Below are 23,374 nucleotides of genomic sequence, written 5' to 3'. Positions count from 1 at the left end.
GGGTGGAGCCCTCCGTGGACTCGCGCAACCGTTACCCTTCGTGGGTTGAAGTCTCCATCAACGTGGATGTATGATAGCACCACTTATCGGAACCACGGCTAAAAAAATCTCCATGTCAACATTGCGTTTGCCTCCTCAAACTCCTCCCTTTACCTTCATATGCAATTGTTTTACATTCCGCGGCTATACTCTTAGAATTGCATGTGTAGGTTGATTGCTTGACTTGTGCTATGTTGCTAAAATCTGCCAAGAACTAAAATTGGGAAAAGGCTAGATTTTTATTTGGTCAAGTAGTCTAATCACCCCCCTTCTAGACATACTTTCAATCCTACAAGTGGTATCAGAGCTTTGGTCTCTGTCGGTGTCAAAACCGGTGAATCTCGGGTAGGGGGTCCCGAACTGTGCGTCTAGGCGGATGGTAACAAGAGACAAGGGACACGATGTTTTTACCCAGGGTCGGGCCCTCTCGATGGAGGTAAAACCCTACTCCTGCTTGATTAATATTGATGATATGGGTAGTACAAGAGTAGATCTACCACGAGATCAAAGAGGCTAAACCCTAGAAGCTAGCCTATGGTATGATTGTTGTTCGTCCTATGGACTAAAACCCTCCGGTTTATATAGCCACCGGAGAGGGCTAGGGTTACACAGAGTTGGTTACAATGGGAGGAGATCTACATATCCGTATCGCCAAGCTTGCCTTCCACACCAAGGAATGTCCCATCCGGACACGGGATGAAGTCTTCAATCTTGTATCTTCATAGTCCAGGAGTCCGGCCAAAGGTCATAGTCCGGTCATCTGGACACCCCCTAATCCGGGACTCCCTCAGTATCCCCTGAACCAGTCTTCAATGACGACGAGTCCGGCGCGCCAATTGTCTTCGGCATTGCAAGGTGGGTTCCTCCTCCGAATACTTCATAGAAGATGTTGAACACAAGGATAGTGTCCGGCTCTGCAAAATAAGTTCCACATACCACCGTAGAGAGAATAACATTTGAACAAATCTAATCTGCCGACGTATTCCGCAGCGTGACATCATGCCACAGCCAAGCCTTCATTCGAATCATTTTACTGTCCCACCTCAGCGTGTTTAGCGAGGCGGTTTCCTTGGCATGTCTTGTCAAAGCAGAGATCGTGTCCCCTTATTCCGGGATTCTCATCAATACAGGTGTGGGTAACCCAACCGCGCCATTAATCACGGCGCTTGGGAGATAAGTGAGTTTTACCAGGTTGGTGGGGGTACATATCTTTGTCTGCCCATATAAGGGGATAAGGATCCACTCTTTCCATTTACGCCTTCTTCCTCCTTTGCTTATCCATCTCCGCGCACTCGAGCTCCAGCGCCCACGCTCGCACTTCCCACCTCAACCTTCTCCAGTCATGTCCAGAGCGGGAGGCAGGTGGATGGCCTCCTCCATCACGGCGGGGCACATCAAAAAGTTGAGGAAGGCCGGATACTTGTCCAACGACATCGCGCACCGGCTCCAAGATGAGGGGCAGCTCATCCCCACCCCTAGGCCCCATGAGAGGGTGGTGTTCCTCCCCCATTTCCTCCGCGGACTGGGCTTCCCACTCCACCCATTTATCCGGGGGCTCATGTTCTACTACGGCCCGGACTTCCACGATCTGGCCCCGAACTTCAACATCTCGGTGTTTATCGTCGTGTGCGAGGCCTTCCTCCGCATTAAGCCCCACTTCGGCTTATGGCTAAAGACCTTCAATGTCAAGCCGAAGGTAGTGGGCGGCCGACAAGCGGAGTGCAGAGGCGCCATGGTGGGAAAATGCCTAATGTCACATGGTTCGAGGGCTCCTTTGTGGAAACCATCAAGGGGTGGCAATCGGGGTGGTTCTACATCACCGAGCCGCGTGACCCTGAATGGGCAGCGGCCCCCGAATTTCGATCTGGCATCCCCACATGGCTCACCTCTTGGAAAGAGACGGGCCTGTCGTGGGGTAATTCAGAAGAGGTGACCGGACTCCAAACCTGCGTCCAAAACCTGATGGACAAGAAGGTTAAACTCGTCACCATAGTTCAGGTCATGCTCTTCCGCCGCATCCTCCCGTGTCAAGGACGAGCTTTTAACCTGTGGGAATTCGACCCGGCCCAGCACCAAACTTTGTCCAGGCTTTTTGACACAACGCACGAAAATGCCTGGAAGGTGCTATTCAAGGGCTCCGAGGTTCACCCTACCACTACCGAGGATCGCGGATTCTACGCAAAGCGCCAAGCCAACGCGGTAAGTTTATTTTTCCCATCACAGGATATTTGTTTTTCATAGTTTGACTATATGCGGGACCTAAGCTCCCATTCCTTTGACAGGACTGGCAGAAGAAGTCCGGACAAATCGACTATCCGGCTCCTTTGCCCGAAGGTCTGGCAGATGCCCGCTTGGCAAAGCTGCTGGTCCCGGCACCTCACATGGTGCCGGAGAAGAAGGCCCAAAAGAAGGCCACGGGAACTCAAAAGAGTTCCCGGCGCCTGGTAGTTTCGGATTCCTCGTCCGAGGACTCTGAAGCGTGCTCCTCCCATGAAGGCGAGGAGGAGGAAGAAGAGGCCTCTCCCCCTCCAACGGGGGGAGGAAAGAAAAGGAAGGCCACCCCGACTAGGGGGGCCGGAGGGTCCAAGAAGGGAAAAACCCTTCTCCCGGACTACTCCACCAACGCCGACGACGGCGAAGAGGAGTGGCCATCCAGGGCCAAGCCCTGGCGAAATCGTAAGTATCCGGATATCACAATAACTCATAGTGTTCCTTCACGGCACAATATCTTCTAACGCCGAACATAATCATGCAGTCCGCCCAAGGCCCAGCTCGACGCTTTGTCGAGCGGATCCCTGGATTTGTCGGATGTGAATAGTCTTTCACTTCCGACTACTACTTCCCCCTGCCCTACGGACGACACCGAGGTGGAGTCCCAAAAGGGGACGAGCTAGGAGGAGGTAGCCCCGGAGGCGCCGCAAGGCGACCTTCCGGATTCCAGGCGCCAAGGGGATAAAACCCCAAAGGGCTCTAAGTCCGGCCCTGGACCGGACGCCACACTGGAACCTTCAGTGGTTCCGGAGTCCGGCAGGTGGCCCCCTCATAAGAAGGGCAAGCCTACGGCGCCGGTGACCCTCGTCCAACCGGAGGCACCGGACAATTTGCTGGAGGTGCTTAAAGGCGCCTCCATCGACAAGGAGCACCACACTATTATGAGTGCGGTGGTCAAGAAGGTTCAGTCCGCCAAGAGCGGGCTGACAGAAGCCTGTGCCAGCCTTCTAACAGGCTTCGAGGTATGTATTAAGATATGTAAAAATATTACCGCATAGGTAGTAGCCCCTGATGCTCAGTTTGGTGTTCGGGAAGAAAAGCCGGACTGAGGATCTAAAAAGATATACGCATGAGTCTAACATAAATATGTCAATATGGGAATGCAGGCTGCGCTGCTGACCTGTGCCGCACTGACTGCGGAGGTCGATGCATTGAAGCAGAGCCTCGAGCGGTCCGAGAACGAGCTCGGCCTTACCAAGAAGCAGCTCGAGGACAAGGAAGGTAAGTAGTACCTGATGTTAGTATATAAAAAAAAATACTTGGTTGCAAAAAATGACAGGACAAACATGAGTGTTATAGGGGCCACAACCGAGGTGGCGACCCTAAAGGAAGCACTGTCCAAGGCTGAAGACAATGCGGCCATGGAGCACACCGAGCGAGAAAAGCAGGAGGCGTGGGTGGCGGAGGTGCGGCAAGAGCTCCATACTCTTGTGAAGAAACACGAGAGATTGGAGCTTGACTCGAAGGCTCGAGAGTCCGAGCTTGCCTCGGCCCTTGAGAGCCCCAAATCTGCCAAGGACGAAGCCCAAAAAGCCCTCCAGGAAATTGAGGCGATGAAGAAGGTAGCGGTGGCTAAGGCATTCTTTATGCAAAGCAAGCACGTGAAAGTAAGTTACTTGTTACTTACCCGAATCTGGAGCTCTCCAGGAGCATTCGTAGATCTGCCCCGCAGTGTGTCCGATGCTGCCGCATTCTACCGAGCCGAGGAAGGGAGCTCGACGGAGAAGGTGTTCTGGTCCCAGTATGCTGAGGCCGGACACCCGGTGCCCTTGAGCGACCAGCTGAAGCAGCTGGTTGAGCTTCGTAAGGTAGCCGAATAGGCAATGAAGGGCCTTATAGTCCGGCTATGGCCTGGCGAGGTCGTGGCCGGGAGCTACTTTGGGCTAGTGAGGCGGCTGGTGGATGCCTGTCCACGGCTTGAAGTCATGAAGCGCTCCGTATGCATCGAAGGCGCCCGTAGGGCCCTTGCTCGTGCTAAGGTACACTGGGGCAAGCTGGATGCTGAGAAGCTGGTGACAGATGGGCCACCGGAGGGGAAGGAGCATCGCAGGCCCGAGATGTATTACGAGGGCGTCTTGAAGGGTTCCCGCCTTGTGGCGAATGAATGTTCCAAGGATTCAATCTTTGAGTAAACTCGCTCGTGTTTATCCTGTGCGCTGAAAACTTGTTCATATGCGCTAAGCAACGCTTTTTGAATTTAAAATATTACCTTCTGTGCGGCCATTTATTAAATCTGAGAGATGCTAGTTGTCGGCTTCTGCCCCCATGCCACGAGTGCTGGGGTGTTCGGGATAAACCTGAGCGCTCTTGTTCCCATTCTTGGGTCCTTCGAGGGAGGCGCTCGGCACAACGAACAAGGCAATCGGACTATAATGCTTTATCACTCTCACTTAGCCATATAATTCTATAATTTTAAATTTCGGCGAAGCCCCTAGTATTCAGAAGACCGAGTTCAGGGTGCTATCCACGCCTAGGCCGGACAAAGCTAGCTCCTCGCTCTAAGCGGCATAAGTCTTTAGGGACTCGAAAACCTCTCGAACAGTGACCGGCTCTCGCCCTATCATGACAGTCAGTTTTAGCTTTCTCTGCTGAGGTGCTTAACCCAGCTCAACTAGGGCACAATCGCAGTAGTTCTCCCAGCGCTACCTTAGCCGATATAACAGAACGTAAGGTACCAAAACATGGGAGCCGGGCAAACCCAACTATTCATCCAAGACATGATTCGGAGCCGACGCATATAATGCTATAAGTTCGGGGTGCTGCACTCGTGAGAGTGTTTGGACTTCTCACACCATATTCTGGGGTACTTAATCCCCTGGTGTATTAGCTGTACCAAAGTGTGCGGTTGCGTAATGTCATAACTGAACATATTTAAAGAAAAAAAAATGAACGCAATAATAGACAAGAGCTATGTATTGTTTATTAAAAGGCTGCTGTGAAAGCAGAACGATACAAATAGTGCGATAAGCAAGAGATGGGATTGTTTGACATGTCCCCCTCCAGGGGCAAGCTGCGAGACTTTATGTAAGACAGGTATTTAGCTTGTTATAGAGATCACATGAACGTTCGACGTAGCTTGCTGCTTCCCTGGCTGTTGCATCGTGTGTTCGGCGATTGTACTGCCGGACAGGCCTTCCGGATAGTGGAGTCCTGAAAATAAGAAAAAAGAAATGACAAAATTTGGAGCCCCTAGTGCGGTTGAGCCGCATGTTGGGCGTGCCGTGGTTGTGCCCCTCCCGTTATGCCCATGGTACTTCCAGAGCGTAATTATGTATGCGAAAACTAGTGTCACAATTTCCCAAGGGCTGGGGTTGGGGCCGCACTGCTAGGCTTGCTCGGAACGTGCCAGGCGGTCTTTTTGTAGGTTATTCCAGGCGCGCTTGACATTGTCCGGACGTTTAATGGCCGGACTGGAGAACTGCCTTGAGAGGCTACTTTGTACTTCCGCCGCTAGGGCCGTCGTATGCTCCTCTCTTCAGAGAGAGCGTTCGGTGTTTCCATTGACCGTAATGACTCCACGAGGGCCTGGCATCTTGATCTTGAGGTATGCGTAGTGCAGCACCGCATTGAACTTTGCAAATGCGGTTCGTCCGAGCAGGGCGTGATAGCCACTGCGGAATGGGACTATGTCGAAGATTAACTCCTCGCTTCAGAAATTATCCGGTGATCCGAAGACCACATCCAGTGTAACTGAGCCTATACAGTTGGCCTCTACACCTGGTATGACGCCTTTAAAGGTCGTCTTTGTGGGTTTAATCCTTGAGGGATCTATGCCCATTTTTCGCACTGTATCCTGGTAAAGCAGGTTCAGGCTGCTGCCGCCGTCCATAAGGACTCTAGTGAGGTGAAATCCGTCAATGATTGGGTCTAGAACCAATGCGGCGAATCCGCCGTGGCGGATGCTAGTGGGGTGGTCCCTTCGATCGAAAGTGATCGGGCAGGAGGACCATGGGTTGAACTTTGGGGCGACTAGCTCCAACGCATATACATCCCTGAGTGCACGCTTCCGTTCCTTTTTGGGGATGTGGGTTGCGTATATCATGTTAACCGTCCGCACTTGTGGGGGAAAGCCCTTCTGTTCCCTATTGTTCGGCGGCCGGGGCTCCTCCTCGTCCCCGCTATGAAGCCCCTTGTCTCTGTTTTTGGCGCTTAACTTGCATGCCTGCTTGAACACCCAACAATCGCTGTTGGTGTGATTGGCTGGTTTTTCGGGGGTGCCGTGTATCTGGCACAAGCGATCGAGTATTCGGTCCAAATTGGACGGGCCCGGAGTACTTCTTTTGAATGGCTTTTTCCGCTGACTGGGTTTAGGGCCTCGGAATCCGACATTAACTACCGTATCCTCTGCATTGTCGCCGTTAATCCGGCTCTTGTGTTTGTTGCGACGTGACCTGCCATTGTTGTCCTTGGTATCCGAATTACCAGGGCTCTTGGTCATGTTATTACTACGAGCTAGCCAGCTGTCTTGTCCCGCGCAAAAGTGGGCCATGAGTGTTGTGAGGGCTGCCATGGATTTCGGCTTTTCCTGTCCTAGGTGTCGGGCAAGCCATTCATCACAGATGTTATGTTTCAAGGCTGCGAGGGCCTCTGCGTCCGGACAGTCGACTATTTGATTTTTCTTGGTTAGGAACCATGTCCAGAATTGTCTGGCCAATTCATCTGGCTGCTGAATGATGTGGCTTAGGTCATCGGCGTCTGGTGGTCGCACATAGGTGCCCTGGAAATTGTCGAGGAATGCGGCTTCCAGGTCCTCCCAGCAACCAATTGACTCTGCTGGCAAGCTGTTAAGCCAATGCCGAGCTGGTCCTTTAAGCTTGAGTGGGAGGTATTTGATAGCGTGTAGATCATCACCGTGGGCCATGTGGATATGAAGAAGATAGTCCTCGATCCATACCGCAGGATCTGTTATGCCATCGTATGATTCGATGTTTACGGGTTTAAAACCCTCGGGGATTTGGTGATCCATTACTTCATCTGTGAAGCATAGTGGGTGTGTGGCGCCTCTGTACTGGGCTATATCATGACGTAGCTCGAATGAGCTTTGTCTGCTATGTTCAGCCTGGCCGTATTTGCCATATCCGGCATGACGGTTGTCATTACGTGCCGTGGGGCGCCCATGCGATCAGTAGATCGATCTTGTTTGCCTTGCCTTGTCCTCCAATATGTCTCGCAGGTCCAGCACATTTCCCCATGCCTTGGTATAGCGGCGCCGGGGTGCGGCTTGAATTGATGGCCGAGAGGCCTCTCTGTCGCGGCCACGAGGTGGCCGGTCGGCTGCGTCATGCACTGGTGATGTAGGTTTAGGTGTTTCCTCCTATAATCGGGGTAGCATCTTACGGTTTGGGTAGCTCTTGGAGGGGCGTTCGAGTTCGTATTCCTCGGCCGCCAGGATTTCAGTCCATCTGTCGGCTAGCAAGTCTTTGTCAGCTCTAAGCTACTGCTGTTTTTTCTTGAGGCTGCTCGCCGTGGCCATAAGCCTGCGTTTGAAACGCTCTTGTTCGACGGGATCCTCAGGCACGACAAATTCGTCGTCGTCGAGGCTTGCCTCATCTTCGGAGGGGGGCATGTAATTATCGTCCTCTACCTCTCTGTCTGCCGCTTTCTCATGAGGGATGGTCTCTCCATCCTCCTGTGCTGAATCCAGCTGGAGGGGGTTGTCTTCGGCACTGTCCGGGGTATTATTATTTCCCGTGCCAAAATCGCCGTTTTTGCTTTGGCGGGATTTAGAGCGGCGCCGCTGATGCCGGTGCTTAGGCTGCTTCTTGGAGGGGTCATCCTCCGTTGTTCCATCGCCATCCCCTTCTTTTGGGGTGTCCACCATGTATATGTCGTATGACGAGGTGGCCTTCCAGTGCCCTAGAGGCATTGGGTCTTGGTCGTCTCCGTCATCAGTGTCCATACCGTCGATGTCTTCGGAGTCGAAGTCGAGCATGTCAGTTAAATCATCAACAGTGGCTAGGAAGTGGGTGGTGGATGGGCTTTGAATTTGTTCGTCGTCCGCATCCCAACCTTGCTGGCCATAGTCCGGCCAGGGCTCTCCTGATAAAGAGAGAGACTTTAGTGAATTTAGAATGTCGCCAAAGGGCGAGTGCTGAAAGATGTCCTCGGCGGCGAACTCCATCATCGGCGCCCAATCGGGCTCGATCGGCAGGGGCGCGGAAGGTTCGGAGTCTAGAAAGGAGTCCGACACCTTGGAGTCACGAGCTTTGCAAAGGACAAGGCTGGTGTTCGGCTCGATCGCCGTGGATATTGCAGCCCCCGTGGCGGTGTCCAGCCATCCGTCCTCGATTGGCGTAGTCGGCTCCGAACTAAGGGTCGGAGCGGACACCGGGGCGGCCTCCTGGGCACTGTTCGGCGGCAGAGCTAGATCATGCCTGTCGTGACAGTGCGGCGCGCTTGGCCGTGGCTCGAATATGTCGAAGATCAAGTCTCCATGGGTGTCAGCCGTGTAGTTCAAACTTCCAAATCTGACCTGGTGGCCAGGGGCATAGCTTTCGATCTGCTCCAGATGGCCATGCGAATTGGCCCGCAGTGCAAAGCCGTCGAATACGAAGATCTGTCCGGGGAGAAAAGTCTCACCCTGGACCACGTCGTTGTTGATGATCGGAGGAGCCATCGGGCCTAAAGATGACGACACAGAGGAACTCTCAATTAAGGCACCAATGTCGGTGTCAAAACCGGCGGATCTCGGGTAGGGGGTCCTGAACTGTGCGTCTAGGCGGATGGTAACAGGAGACAAGGGACACGATGTTTTTACCCAGGTTCGGGCCCTCTCGATGGAGGTAAAACCCTACCCCTACTTGATTAATATTGATGATATGGGTAGTACAAGAGTAGATCTACCACGAGATCAGAGAGGCTAAACCCTAGAAGCTAGCCTATTGTATGATTGTTGTTCATCCTATGGACTAAAACCCTCCGGTTTATATAGACACCGGAGAGGGCTAGGGTTACACAGAGTCGGTTACAATGGGAGGAGATCTACATATCCGTATTGCCAAGATTGCCTTCCACGCCAAGGAATGTCCCATCCGGACACGTGACGAAGTCTTCAATCTTGTATCTTCATAGTCCAGGAGTCCGGCCAAAGGTCATAGTCCGGTCATCTGGACACCCCCTAATCCGGGACTCCCTCAGTCTCCATTTGCTTTGATTTCCATAGCTTTTGGTAGTCATAGCCTTGGTTTCACAACCTAGGAGAGTATGGCATCTAGCGAGGGAAATTACCACTGTAGAGGTCCTTATTTTGATGGTACTAATTTTGCTTCTTGGAAGCATAAGATGAAAATGCATATTCTTGGACATAACTCTGCCGTTTGGGATATTGTGTGTATTGGCTTGCAAGGTGAATTCTCTGATGGGAGAGAACCGAACCGTGAAGCTACCGCGGAAGAGTTGAATATGCTGCAATACAATGCTCAAGCTTGTGATATCCTCTTCAACGGATTGTGCCCCAAAGAATTCAACAAAATCAGCCCTCTTGAGAATGCAAAGGAAATTTGGGATACTTTGATTGACATGCACGAAGGTACCGACTCCGTCAAGGAATCCAAGTTGGATGTGCTTCAAAGTCAACTTGACAAGTTCAAAATGAAGGATGGTGAATGCATCACTGAAATGTACTCTAGGCTTGCTCTCATCACAAATGAGATTGCTGGCTTAGGAAGTGAAGAGATGACTGACAAATTCATCATCAAGAAGATCCTAAGAGCCTTGGATGGAAAATATGATACCGTGTGCACATTGATCCAAATGATGCCCAATTACAAAGATCTCAAGCCAACGGAAGTCATCGGAAGAACTGTTGCTCATGAGATGTCACTCAAGGATAAGGAAGAGATCCACAACAAGTCAAGTGGTGCTTACAAAGCCTCATGTGAAGCTCCCACATCATCAAGTGAGAAACAAACCTTCAATGAAGAATTGAGCCTAATGGTGAAGAACTTCAACAAGTTCTACAAGAGTAGAAGCAAGGAAAGAAGTTCCAAGTCAAGGTCCCACAATGACAAAAGATCTTCTAGTCGTGAGCGTAATTGCTACAATTGTGGAAGACCCAGACACTATTCCAATAAGTGTATGGCTCCCTACAAAAGAAGAGAAGACTCTCCAAAATGAAGGAGTAGAAGAGAAGAATCACCATCAAGAGAAAGAAGGAGTAGAGATGATCGTTATGAACGAAGAACATCCCGGAGAAGCAAGGATTCAGAAAGGAAGGACAAGTCATCAAGGAGCTACACAAAACGAAGACATCAAGCTCATGTTGGTGAATGGGTATCCGGCTCTGACTCCGACAATCACTCCGAGAGAAGCTATCACTCTGACTCCGAATATACTCAAGATGAAGGTGTTGCCGTTATAGCACTTGTGTCAACCAACTCCTATGACATATTTGACTCACCAAATGAAGGAATTGGAAGATGCTTCATGGCTAAAGGCCCAAAGGTATCACACCCCGAGTATGTTGATTTCAATAGTGATGAAGATGACTTGTTAGGTGATGATGATTTACTTGTTGACAACTCTAGTGATGAATACTATGATGAAACATCAAATAATCATGCTAATCAAGATAAAATGAATGACAATGATAAGGAGAAGATTGAGCTCCTAACTAAAGAACTAAACACTCTTAAGTTAGCTCATGAAACTATCTTGGAAGATCATCGAGAACTTTTAAAGACTCATGAGAAGTTACGCTTTGAAAAGCTCAACCTTGAGCAAGAGCATGAGTTTTAAAGGCAATCAATGATGATCTTCGCAAGAAAAGTTCTTCTTACATTGCCAAGCGTTTACTCTTATCTACTTACATGTCACAAGTCAAGTCTAGTAACAAGAACAAGAAAGATTCTTCTTCTAGTAGTAACAATAATCATGCTAAATCCAATGTTATTGCTTCTAGTAGTTCTCTTGATTCCACTAATGATTCTCTTAGCCAAGTTACACTTGAGCAAGAAAATAGCTTATTGAAGGGAATTATAGAGAAAGGTGTTCACAAGATCCTTGCCGGAAGTAAGCAATTCGAGGAAATTGTACGCAAGGAAGGAAGGCACCGGAAGAATCAAGGTATTGGTTTTGAACAAAAGTTCAATGCCAATGGAGTTGAGTGGGAAGAAGATCAATACCCCAAGACGAAGTTTGTTCCTCAACAAGAGAAGTATGATCCTACTTCTTTCAAAGGGACACAAGCTCAAGATGATCTTCCACCACAAGACCACAAGCAAAAAGGCAAGGACAAGCTTCAAGAGGAGATTGATGCATTTGCAGAAGCTCCTAAGGCCTTGGTCAAGTGGGTTCCCAAGACTACATCAGGTTCTACTTCATCAAGTACAACTACAACTCCAAGGATTCCCATCAAGATGATATGAATCCCAAAGAAAACGAACTAGAGAGTTCTTGAGGGTGACTCCGCCAACATACTTCACTCATATCATTTTGGCAAGGACAAGTGCAATCATTGGAGTCACAAACCCTCTTGTTGGTAAGACAAGGGACAAGGTAACATAATGCTTTCATGGACATCATCTTGTGTATGCATCACTGTATGCCTATGGATATCCTTGTTTGTTCCTTGTGGGACTAACCTGTGTAGGTTTTGAAAGTGCAACTCACTCCAATGGATTGCTCCAAATGATCTACATCAACATTGAGTATCCACATCTTCAACACCTACATGAAGTCATCATCGACAAAACCCAAGATTACTTCATCCCTCTTAGGGGGGATCTCACATCTAGGGGGAGCTTTACTCTAAGAATTGAGCTAAAGAAACTCTAATGGTGTGAACACAACAATGCTTTATGTAAAAGTGGTAACCCCATTGTGCTTAAACGATGAGTATGACCTATGATCAAATGTTCATTTGACTCCTAAGTCAATATACTCATATATAGATGACCTAGTCATCGCCAATTGTTTGATAGATGCTAGATTTGGTTGTGCATGCTTTGCCACATATTTCATTTGCCATTTAATTGCGTGAGCATGTTGGTTGCATATTTTACTCATTCAAGGACATCCACTTGTTAATTTGATTGTTTGGTCTCTTTTCTTTTGCCACGTGGATGGACAAGAATGCCTAAGAATCTTCTCTAGCTATCTATGCTTTTCTCATCTCAAACTCTAATCATGCTACATCACAAAGTTTGATCAAGTCAGATTCGAACCACTCTGTGTGAGGAGCACTCGGAGTCCCCGATTCGTCATAGACTTAAACTTCCAAAACCTCTTTCTGCATTTCGGTCTGACCGATTCACCCTTTTCGGTCATACCGAGATCACTAAGTTGATCTAGGTTTTCAACCTCGGTGCAACTGATTAGAACTTTTTGGTCACACCGAGTTGCAGTAACTGCTCGCAGTTGTGCATCTCGGTGCCACCGAGTTGTTCCACTTGGTCACACCGACAGGGTTAGGCTATATATACTCATGAGTCAAATTTTGGAAAAAATTTCGAAACCCTTCGCCCGCGCATAGCCTGCTCCGCCTCTTCGGGTCTCCGGACCGTCCTCTTCACCGCCAGCGACCTCCCACCGCTGGTCTCCACCGTCGTAGCAAGTTCACCGCCGAACTAGGGTATGAACTTGAAACTTTGTGCTATTCTTAAACTCCAATTCCTAGCACATTGCTTTTCCATGATTCTTGCCACGGTTGAAATCATTCTGTCCAGCGAAAGCACTCTATAGATTAGATTTGATTTGAAAATTTAGGGTTAGGTTTCTACCGAACTCATCTTGGACCGACCGAGTTGTAGAAATCAGTCTCACCAATTTGTCTTAGGCCATTGCACATGTGATTTTCGGTCTGACCGAGAATTCCAAATCGGTGTGATTGAGATCGATTCTTTGTGAAACCTTAGCAGTCTCGGTGCCACCAAAGTGTGACTCGGTCTGACCGAGTTCACTAGTTTAGCTTCCAAAAGTTGCTTCAGTATCACCGAGTTTACAAATCGGTAGCTCCGAAATGCTTTCTGTGGAAAAGTAAAACTAAGTTTTTGACTCAATTGTTTTGCAAAATCTCTGCACTTTGTGATGCTCATCCACTCTACCTCATCTACATCTATTCACAGGGTCTGCTGTCAGTGAGTTTGCAAAATGTCTAATCAAAGTGATAGCCAGAACAAGTGAGAGGAGCAAGCTCAGATGAGTGAGGGCACTAGTCCCTCAAGCAGTTATGATGAGGGCAGCAGGAGCACACCGAGCAATTTGCCAAAAGCAGCCACCAGGACAAGGAACAAGAAAACCTCAGATTATGAAGATGAGGATTAGGTGGCTGTTGAGGATGAGGCCACTTCAAAGAAGAAGGTGTTGAAAAAGGAGTATGGCATAGCTGCTACCACAAAGCAAGGCATGAACAACAAGGAACCTGCCAGGAGAGTGCCCACATCCAAACCTAGGAAGGTTGCCACTGGTGAAACCATGAAGTTCACCATTGAGTCTGAAGAAGAAGCTGCTGGCTAAGATAAGAAGAAGAAGAGGGTGAGAACCACTACTTCCAAAGTCCTTGGCAAGCCCTCTATGAGGAGAGATTCTAATGAGGAAGAAGAAGAGGAAGAGGATGCTGCAGCAGCACCCAAAGCTCAGAAGCTCATGGGAGATGCAATCAAGTCAGGGGCTGCTCCATCTAAGCCCAAAGCTGCTTCCAAGGCTGCTGCTGCAACTCCAAAGCCTAAACCCAAGAGGAACACCAGAAATATACCTGCTGCAGAGAAGAACAAGGCCCCAATGCCTAAAGTTGTTGAAGAAGATGATCATTCACTTGTTTTGAGGAAGTTGAAGCCCAAGATTCCTGACCATAATGATGCTCATCCAATAGCTGAAGACATGCACATCAAAAAGGATGCTGGACTGAGATTGTGGAGACAGTCAGATCCATATGCTGTGAGGAGAAGGGCAGCAGTTGACTACAGATTTCACACAAAGGAGCAACAAGATTTTTATGAGACAATTTTGCTTGACAAGAAGCCCATTGTGTGTGACATGAGATGGATCAACTGGGAGTACATCAAGAAGAATGAAGCTCACTATCCAGGAGTATATGACAGCTTCAAATCATGTGGAGTTGAGAAGCTCACCAAGTGGAATGATGAGCTCATCATGCAGTTTTACTCCACAGCTCACTTCTACCTAGATGGGAAGATCATATGGATGTCTGAAGGTACTAGGTACCAATCCACTGTTGAAGAATGGGCTTAGTTGATCAATGCTCCAAAAGAAACTGAAGATGACTTGGATGTGTATGCTGAGAAGAAGAAAGACCACAACACTATGGCTGTACAGAGAGATCCCAGATAAAGCTTTGGAAACTCACAAGCTTGGATCTGTACACTACTTGTTGTCTGGTCTGCCTACAATCAACTGGATCCTTAGGCACACATTGCTGCCAAAGTCAGGAGATCACAACATGATCAGAGGACATGCTATCAACTTGCTACATTTGTTTGATATACCTCAAAAATTCAAATTCACGAGTCTGATTGTGGAAACAATCAAGAGAACAACAGTTGATCAGAAGAGAAGTTGTGGGTATGCTCCACACATTCAGAAGCTCATCAACTCAAAGATGGGCGCATGCACATATCAATTGGATAAGGAGCATCTACCCTTATATCCCTGAGTTTGAAGATAACATTGTTGAGATGAATGAGGAGGAACCATCATCTGTGCAAGCACATGAGAAGAGAGAGAAGGCAAGGGCAGAGAAAGCTGCAAAGATGCCAACTGTTGAAGATGCATCTCAAGTGTTCCTGGAGAGCAAGCAAGAGCAGCTTGGTTATCTGATTGCCTCCACCTTGAGGATTGAGAAGGGCTTGGCCACCCTGACTCAAAACCAGGAGAGTTTGGAGAGAATCATAGAGCAGAAATTTTATGCTCTTGATGTGAAGGTCACTGAGATCCAAACTACAGTTGAGCAACTTCAGGAGGATGTGGAGGAGAAGAAGGGAAAGTCTACTACAAATGCATTTTCTAGAGTGCCCAGAGGACAGAGATCTGCTATAGTGCCTATTGCAGATACTAGAGCTACATCATCTGCACGAGCGGCCACAGCTTCAGTGCCACCTGCTCTAGCAGCCACTCCACCAGCTCCAGCTACATCAACTGATGCTTTCGTCCTTGGAGTCATCTCTACACCACCTCATGAAGACCAAGCCTGAGAGTCGTTTAGCACTATGCATTTTTGAACTTTTTGGTAACTTGTTGCCAAAGGGGGAGAAAAATGTATAGATCATAGGCTTCGAGAGTGTGTGTTGCTTTTGATCTCTCTTGTTTTTGGTGGTTGAACTTCTTTATTGTGTGTTTGCTTGATACACTATGCCTTTTGTGAGATACTTGGATGATCATGTGTTTGATCATATGCTACCTTAATGCTTGTTGGATGATATTATCTTTTATATCCTCATATGATCATTCACTTTGCTTGGTGATGAGTGCATGTGTTTAATTATTATCATTTTGAGCGCTCCACCAAGATGTATGTGACATGAAAAAGTAACCCATGATCCTAACATATTGTGCATTTGCAGTCCAAAGCAAATTTTAAATAATGCACAAATTTAGGGGGAGCTCTTGCTTATCACATACTTCTCAAAGCGACGATGTTTTTCAATCTTATAATCATTTGTCGAAGCTTTGATCTATATGTTGTCATCAATTACCAAAAAGAGGGAGATTGAAAGTGCAACTATCCCTGGGTGGTTTTGGTAATTCCTAACAACATATACCTCATTGAGCTAATACTATTTCAAGATAAATATTTCAGGAAAGCTCAATGATTTGCATGGCATGGATGAGAAAAGTGGATCCCTCAAAATGCTAAGGACAAAAGGATTGGCTCAAGCTCAAAGCACAAGACTCTACATTTTCCATTTTAGTGATCCAAGATCACATTGAGTCTATAGGAAAAGCCAATACTATCAAGGAGGGACGAATTGTTGCTTAATGAGTTTCTTGCTCAAAATGCTTAGTGATATTTTCCAAAATCCCTCAACTACTTTCTCACATCCACATATGTCCCAAACCAAAAGTCAAACTCGGCCCCACCGAAACTGTCTATCCGGCGCCACCGAGTTCTGTTGACATAGTCATTGCCACAAACCCTAGTCTTTTCGGTCTCACCGATAGGGATCTCGGTCTCAGCGAGATGGGATTGTAATCTCTCTGTTTCCCTTCGTAAAGTTTCGGTCAAACCAAGATGAGTGATCGGTCCTACCGAGGTTGCAATGCAAACTCACTGTTTCCCTTTTGTAACGTTTCGGTCCAACCGAGATGAGCGAATCGGTCCCATCGAGTTTGCCTGACCAACCCTCTATGTGTCTATTACCAAAATCGGTCTCACCGAGTTTGTGTAATTGGTCTCACCGAGATTACGTTATGCCCTAACCCTAACCATATCGGTCGCACCGAGATGACATGTCGGTCCCACCGAAATTCCTAACGGTCACATTATTTACTAAATCGGTCTGACCGAGTTTCATGATTCGGTCCCACCGAGTTTGGTAAGTTTTGTGTAACGATTAGATTTTGTGTGGAGGCTATATATACCCCTCCACCCACTCTTCATTCGTGGAGGGATCCATCAGAACATGCCTACACTTCCAACATACATTTTCTGAGAGAGAACCACCTACACTTGTGTTGAGGTCAAGACATTCCATTCCTACCACATAACTCTTGATCTCTAGCCTTCCCCAAGTTGCTTTCCACTCAAATCTTCTTTCCACCAAATCCAAATCCTGTGAGAGAGAGTTGAGTGTTGGGGAGACTATCATTTGAAGCACAAGAGCAAGGAGTTCATCATCAACACACCATTTGTTACTTCTTGGAGAGTGGTGTTTCCTAGATTGGCTAGGTGTCACTTGCGAGCCTCCGTCAAGATTGTGGAGTTGAACCAAGGAGCTTGTAAGGGCAAGGAGATCACCTACTTCGTGAAGATCTACCCTAGTGAGGCAAGTCCTTCGTGAGCGACGGCCATGGTGGGATAGACAAGGTTGCTTCTTCATGGACCCTTCATGGTTGGAGCCCTCCGTGGACTCGCGCAACCATTACCCTTCGTGGGTTGAAGTCTCCATCAACATGGATGTGCGATAGCACCACCTATCAGAACCACGGCTACAAAATTTCCATGTCAACATTGCGTTTGCCTCCTCAAACTCCTCCCTTTACCTTCATATGCAATTGTTGTACATTTCGCTGCTATACTCTTAGAATTGCATGTGTAGGTTGATTGCTTGACTTGTGCTATGTTGCTAAAATCTGCCAAGAACTAAAATTGGGAAAAGGCTAGATTTTTATTTTCTCAAGTAGTCTAATCACCCCCCATCTAGACATACTTTCGATCCTACAAATACGCGCCGCGAGCATCAACACTCATCAGACCGCATACATCAGTATTATTTCCAACAAGTCTGTTGCTCGCTCCATTGTTCCGGAGAACGAAGTATTAGTCATCTTGCCCATGAGGCATGGTTCGCAAGCATAAAGTGATTCATAATCAAGTGATTCCAAATGCCCATCAGCGTGGAGTTTCTTCATGCACTTTAAACTAATATGACCTAAACAACAGTGCCACAAATAAGTTGCACTATCATTATTAAACTTATATCTTTTGGCTTCAATCCTATGAACATGTGTATCACTACTATCAAGATTTAGTAAAAATAGACCACTCATCAAGGGTGCATGACCGTAAAAGATATTATTCATATAAATAGAACAACCATTATTCTCTGATTTAAATGAATAACAATCTCGCATCAAACAAGATCCAGATACAATGTTCATGCTCAACGCTGGCACCAAGTAACAATTATTTAGGTCTAAAACTAATCCCGAAGGTAGATGTAGAGGTAGCATGCCGACGACGATCACATCGACTTTGGAGCCATTTCCCACGCACATCGTCACCTCGTCCTTAGCCAATCTTTGCTTAATCTGTAGCACCTGTTTCGAGTTGCAAATATTAGCAACAGAACCAGTATCAAATACCCAGACGCTACTGCGAGCATTAGTTAAGTACACATCAATAACATGTATATCAAATATACCTTTCACTTTGCCATCCTTCTTCTCCGCCAAATACTTGGGCAGTTCCGCTTCCAGTGACCAGTCCCTTTGCAGTAGAAGCACTCAGTCTCAGGCTTAGGTCCAGACTTGGGCTTCTTCACTTGAGTAGCAACTTGTTTGCCATTCTACTTGAAGTTTACCTTATTCCCTTTGCCCTTCTTCTTGAAACTGGTGGTCTTGTTAACCATCAACACTTGATGCTCCTTCTTGATTTCTACCTCCGCAACTTTTAGCATTGCGAAGAGCTCGGGAATTGTCTTATCCATCCCTTGCATATTGTAGTTCATCACGAAGCTTTTGTAGCTTGGTGGCAGTGATTGAAGAACTCCGTCAATGACACTATCATCAGGAAGATTAACTCCTAATTGTGTCAAGTGGTTGTGGTACCCAGACATTCTGAGTATATGTTCACTGACATAACTGTTCTCCTCCATTTTGCAGCTATAGAACTTATTGGAGACTTCATATCACTCAATCCGCGCATTTGCTTGAAATATTAACTTCAGCTCCTAGAACATCTCATATGCTCCATGACATTCAAAACGCCATTGAAGTCCCAGTTCTAAGCCATAAAGCATGGCACACTGAACTATCGAGTAGTCATCAACTTTGCTCTGCCAGACGCTCATAACATCTGGCGTTGCACCTGCAGCGGGTTTGGCACCTAGCGGTGCTTCCAGGACATAATTCTTTTGTGCAGCAATGAGGATAATCCTTAAGTTATGGACCTAGTCCGTGTAATTGCTACCATCATCTTTCAACTTAGCTTTCTCTAGGAACGCATTAAAATTCAACGGAACAACAACACGGGCCATTTATCTACAACAACATAGACATGCAAAATACTATCAGGTACTAAGTTCATGATAAATTAAAGTTCAATTAGTCATATTACTTAAGAAATCCCACTTAGATAGACATCCCTCTAATCATCTAAGTGATCACGTGATCCATATCAACTAAACCATGTCCGATCATCACGTGAGATGGAGTAGTTTTCAAAGGTGAACATCACTATGTTTATCATATCTACTATATGATTCACGCTCGACCTTTCGGTCTTACTGTTCCGAGGCCATATCTGCATATGCTAAGCTCGTCAAGTTTATCCTGAGTATTCTGCATGTGCAAAACTGGCTTGCACCCGTTGTATGTGAAAGTAGAGCTTATCGCACCCGATCATCACGTGGTGTCTTGGCACGACGAACTGTAGCAATGGTGCATACTCAGGGAGAACACTTATACCTTGAAATTTAATGAGAGATCATCTCATAATGCTACCGCCGAACTAAGAAAAATGAGATGCATAAAGGATAAACATCACATGCAATCAATATAAGTGATATGGTATGGCCATCATCATCGTGTGCCTTTGATCTCCATCTCCAAAGCACTGTCATGATCACCTTCGTCACCGGCTTGAAACCTTGTTCTCCATCGAAGCATCATTGTCGTCTTGCCAGCTATTGCTTCTACGACTATCGCTACCGCTTAGTGATAAAGTAAAGAAATTACATGGCGATTACATTTCATACAATAAAGCGACAACCATATGGCTCCTGCCAGTTGCCGATAACTCTGTTACAAAACATATCATCTCATAATAAAATATAGCATCATGTCTTCACCATGTCACATCACAACATGCCCTGCAAGAACAAGTTAGGCGTCCTCTACTTTGTTGTTGCAAGTTTTACGTGGCTGCTACGGGCTGAGCAACAACCGTTCTTACCTACGCATCAAAACCACAACGATTTTTCGTCAAGTGTGCTGTTTTAACCTTCAACAAGGACAGGGCATACTCACACTCGATTCAACTAAAGTTGGAGAAACTGACACCCGCCAGCCACCTGTGTGCAAAGCACGTCGGTAGAACCAGTCTCGCGTAAGCGTACGCGTAATGTCGGTCCGGGCCGCTTCATCCAACAATATCGCCGAATGAAAGTATGACATGCCGGAAGCAGTATGACTATTATCGCTAACAAATCTTTGTGTTCTACTCGTGCATATAACATCTACGCATAGACCTGGCTCAGAAGCCACTGTTGGAGAATGCAATAATTTTCAAAAAATTCCTACGCACACGCAAGATCCATCTAGGTGATGCATAGCAACGAGAGGGGAGAGTGTTGTCCATGTACCCTCGTAGACCGTAAGCGGAAGCGTTATGACAACGCGGTTGATGTAGTCGTACGTCTTCATGATCCGACCGATCCTAGCACCAAAGATACGGAACCTTCGCGATCTGCACACCTTCAGCTCGGTGACGTCCCACAAACTGTAGATCTAGCTGAGGTCGAGGGAGAGTTGCATCAGCATGATGGCGTGGTGATGGTGATGATGAAGCTACCGGCGCAGGGCTTCGCCTAAGCACTGCAACGATACAACCGAGGTGGAAATCCATGGAGGGGGCATCGCACATGACTAAACAATCAACTTGTGTGTCTATTGGGTGCCCCCTCCCCTGTATATAAAGGAGGGGAGGTGTCGGGGGGATGAACCCCGGGCAGGCAAAGGAACTCGGATCCTCTTCAAAAACAACGGGGCTGGCGCCGCCCCTCAAACCGGCACACGCTTGGCCGAGTCGCTCGACCCGGCCAAGCCCCGCAACCCGGCCAGGTTCTTCGACCCGGCAAGACGCGTCGACTCGGCCTCAACAACTAGCGCAAGATAGCCGAACCCGGCACAACAGAAGCTTCATCGACAAGCCAGCTTCACCCGTGGTGTGCTTCGCAATCCAGCCATGGGTCAGCACCCGTCCCATCCAGGCCATACGATGGGACGAGTCTTCAATCAACAATGACCGAGGCAATAGCACCCCACCCATGCCTCTGGTCAGCTGGAGCGTGACAACAGTGCCCCTCACCTACCCGCTGACCAGGGCCGGCATGGCTACAGTGCTCTCGCCCTCACCGCTGACGACAACAAGCGACAACCTGACGGAGAGCCACTATACACGACTCGACTCGGCCACGCCCTGACGATCGGCAAGACGGAACACAGTCCCCCTAGGCACGCGGGGCCCGCACCTAGGGGAACCCGGCGAACCACAAGCCCTCAGCGGGACCCATCCTGGGTCCCCGGACACCAACAATCTGGACCCACCGACTTATAACATTACCATTGTACCCCTGGGGGTTGGTCTATAAAACCCCCCAAGAGCTCGCGATCACAGGGGCATGTAAGAAAAAGGCAAGTAAGCATAGAACTAGCCACCAGAACAACCACGCCAGAGAGAAGGAGCAGCCCGAGCCTTGGCCAGCCTCCTTCCTCTCCATACAGCTCCAGGAGTACATTGTACTATCGAACATCCAACTACACTCGGCAGGACTAGGGGTGTTATCTCTCCGGAGAGCCCCGAACCTGGATATGTCCGGTGTCCCGCGCCCGCTCATGCCAATCTCGCCTCTGGACCCCGCCTGCGCCCTCGAGCCTCCTCCTCTCTTTAGCCATCCCTTGGCATCTGCCGTGCGCCCACCACGACAGTTGGCGCCCACCGTGGGGCATCTCGAGGAGCTGGCCGGGAGCATGCTTCAGACGGGGCCCTTCTCCTACCCCGATGAGTCCGTCGCGCTGGCGGACAACATCATCGGCGCGCTTGCCTCCTCCTTCGCCGTGCTGCGCATCTCTGATGCGTTCGCGGTTGACAAGTACCCCAGCGAGGTGCTCAGCTACTCCGACTCTCCCCTCTCCCTCGGCGGCGGTGTTTCCGCCGAGGCAATGGACATCCACGTGGAGGTCTTCATCACCGGCGACGGTGCCTCCTCCTCGTCGAGCAAGAAGAGAAAGGCCACCAAAGCCAGGGCCGCAGCTGAACGGACCGAGCCGTCCGATCCGTTGCGTGCCGCGATGCAGAGCCTCCGCATCCCCATCGGCACCGATGTCGATGCCACCAAGGTTACCGAGGCCCGAACCCAACTCGAGGAAAGGCACCAGCAGATGCTGGACCTGTCCGAGACGCTCGCCGCCACTCAGTGTCGCATGGATGCCACTCAGCTGGAGCACGATGCCGCCTATGGATTCACGCCCGCCGCGTCCAAGCCAAGTCGGGTTGCCAATGTGTGTGCCCGGGGAGGAGCGATCGGGCGGGACCTCGGCACCGTCCCGACCGTCTACGAGACCCCAGCGAAGAACATGTGCGCTGCCCAGGCAGCCGCAGTCGGCCTGGACCAGCTAGCGGGTGAGGAGCTGAAGGAGCGCATCGGGCGGATGCGTGAACTCGTCAACGCCGCCAGCACCCAGCAGGACCGCATCAACCAGCTTGCCAAGCCGGCAGGATCCGGCTCCGCCCGCCTTATCGGACCCGGTGAACTTCTACACACACCTTCCTCACCACCCGGCGAGGAGCACTGCGGCCGAGCCTGGACTCGGCGCGATCCGGCCGCCACAGCCGCCGGCGGATTGGGTGACAAGACCGTCCCAGAGATCCAGCGCGGACCCGACGAGCGTGGCCGGTGTCCGGCTCCAACCGACCCGGCCCCCCGTGGCCTGCCGCAAGTCGACTCGGCCCGCGCGCCATCGACGACGCTGATGCTCGCCACCGCCTTGATTAGCTCGCTCGCTCCCTGGAGGTGGAGGAGAGCGGCGCTATCGGGCCGGCGTGCTTCAGCCCAGGCATCCGGGAGGATCCCTTCCCCAAAGGGTTCATGCTCCCCCGTAACACCCCCAAGTACAACGGGACGGTGAAGCCAGAAGACTGGCTCACCGACTACACCATGGCCATTGGCATCACCAGTGCCAATCATCGTCTCGCCGTGCGCTACACAACGCTCATGCTCCAAGGGTCGGCCCGCACATGGTTGAACAGCCTGCCGATGGGCATTATCAACACATGGGTTGATTTCGAGGAAGCCTTCGTTCGCAACTTCACGGGGACCTACAAGCGACCTGGCAGCCCTAGCCAGCTTGCCATGTGCGTGCAAGGGCCTACGGAGACCGGCCGCGAGTACCTCGCACGCTGGACCGAGCTTCAGAACAGCTGCGAGGGTGTCCATGAAGTCTAGGCGAT

This window comes from Triticum dicoccoides, chromosome 2B, assembly GCF_002162155.2.
Source record: "Triticum dicoccoides isolate Atlit2015 ecotype Zavitan chromosome 2B, WEW_v2.0, whole genome shotgun sequence".
Lineage (NCBI taxonomy): Eukaryota > Viridiplantae > Streptophyta > Magnoliopsida > Poales > Poaceae > Triticum > Triticum dicoccoides.
This window is presented reverse-complemented; position numbering follows the sequence as displayed.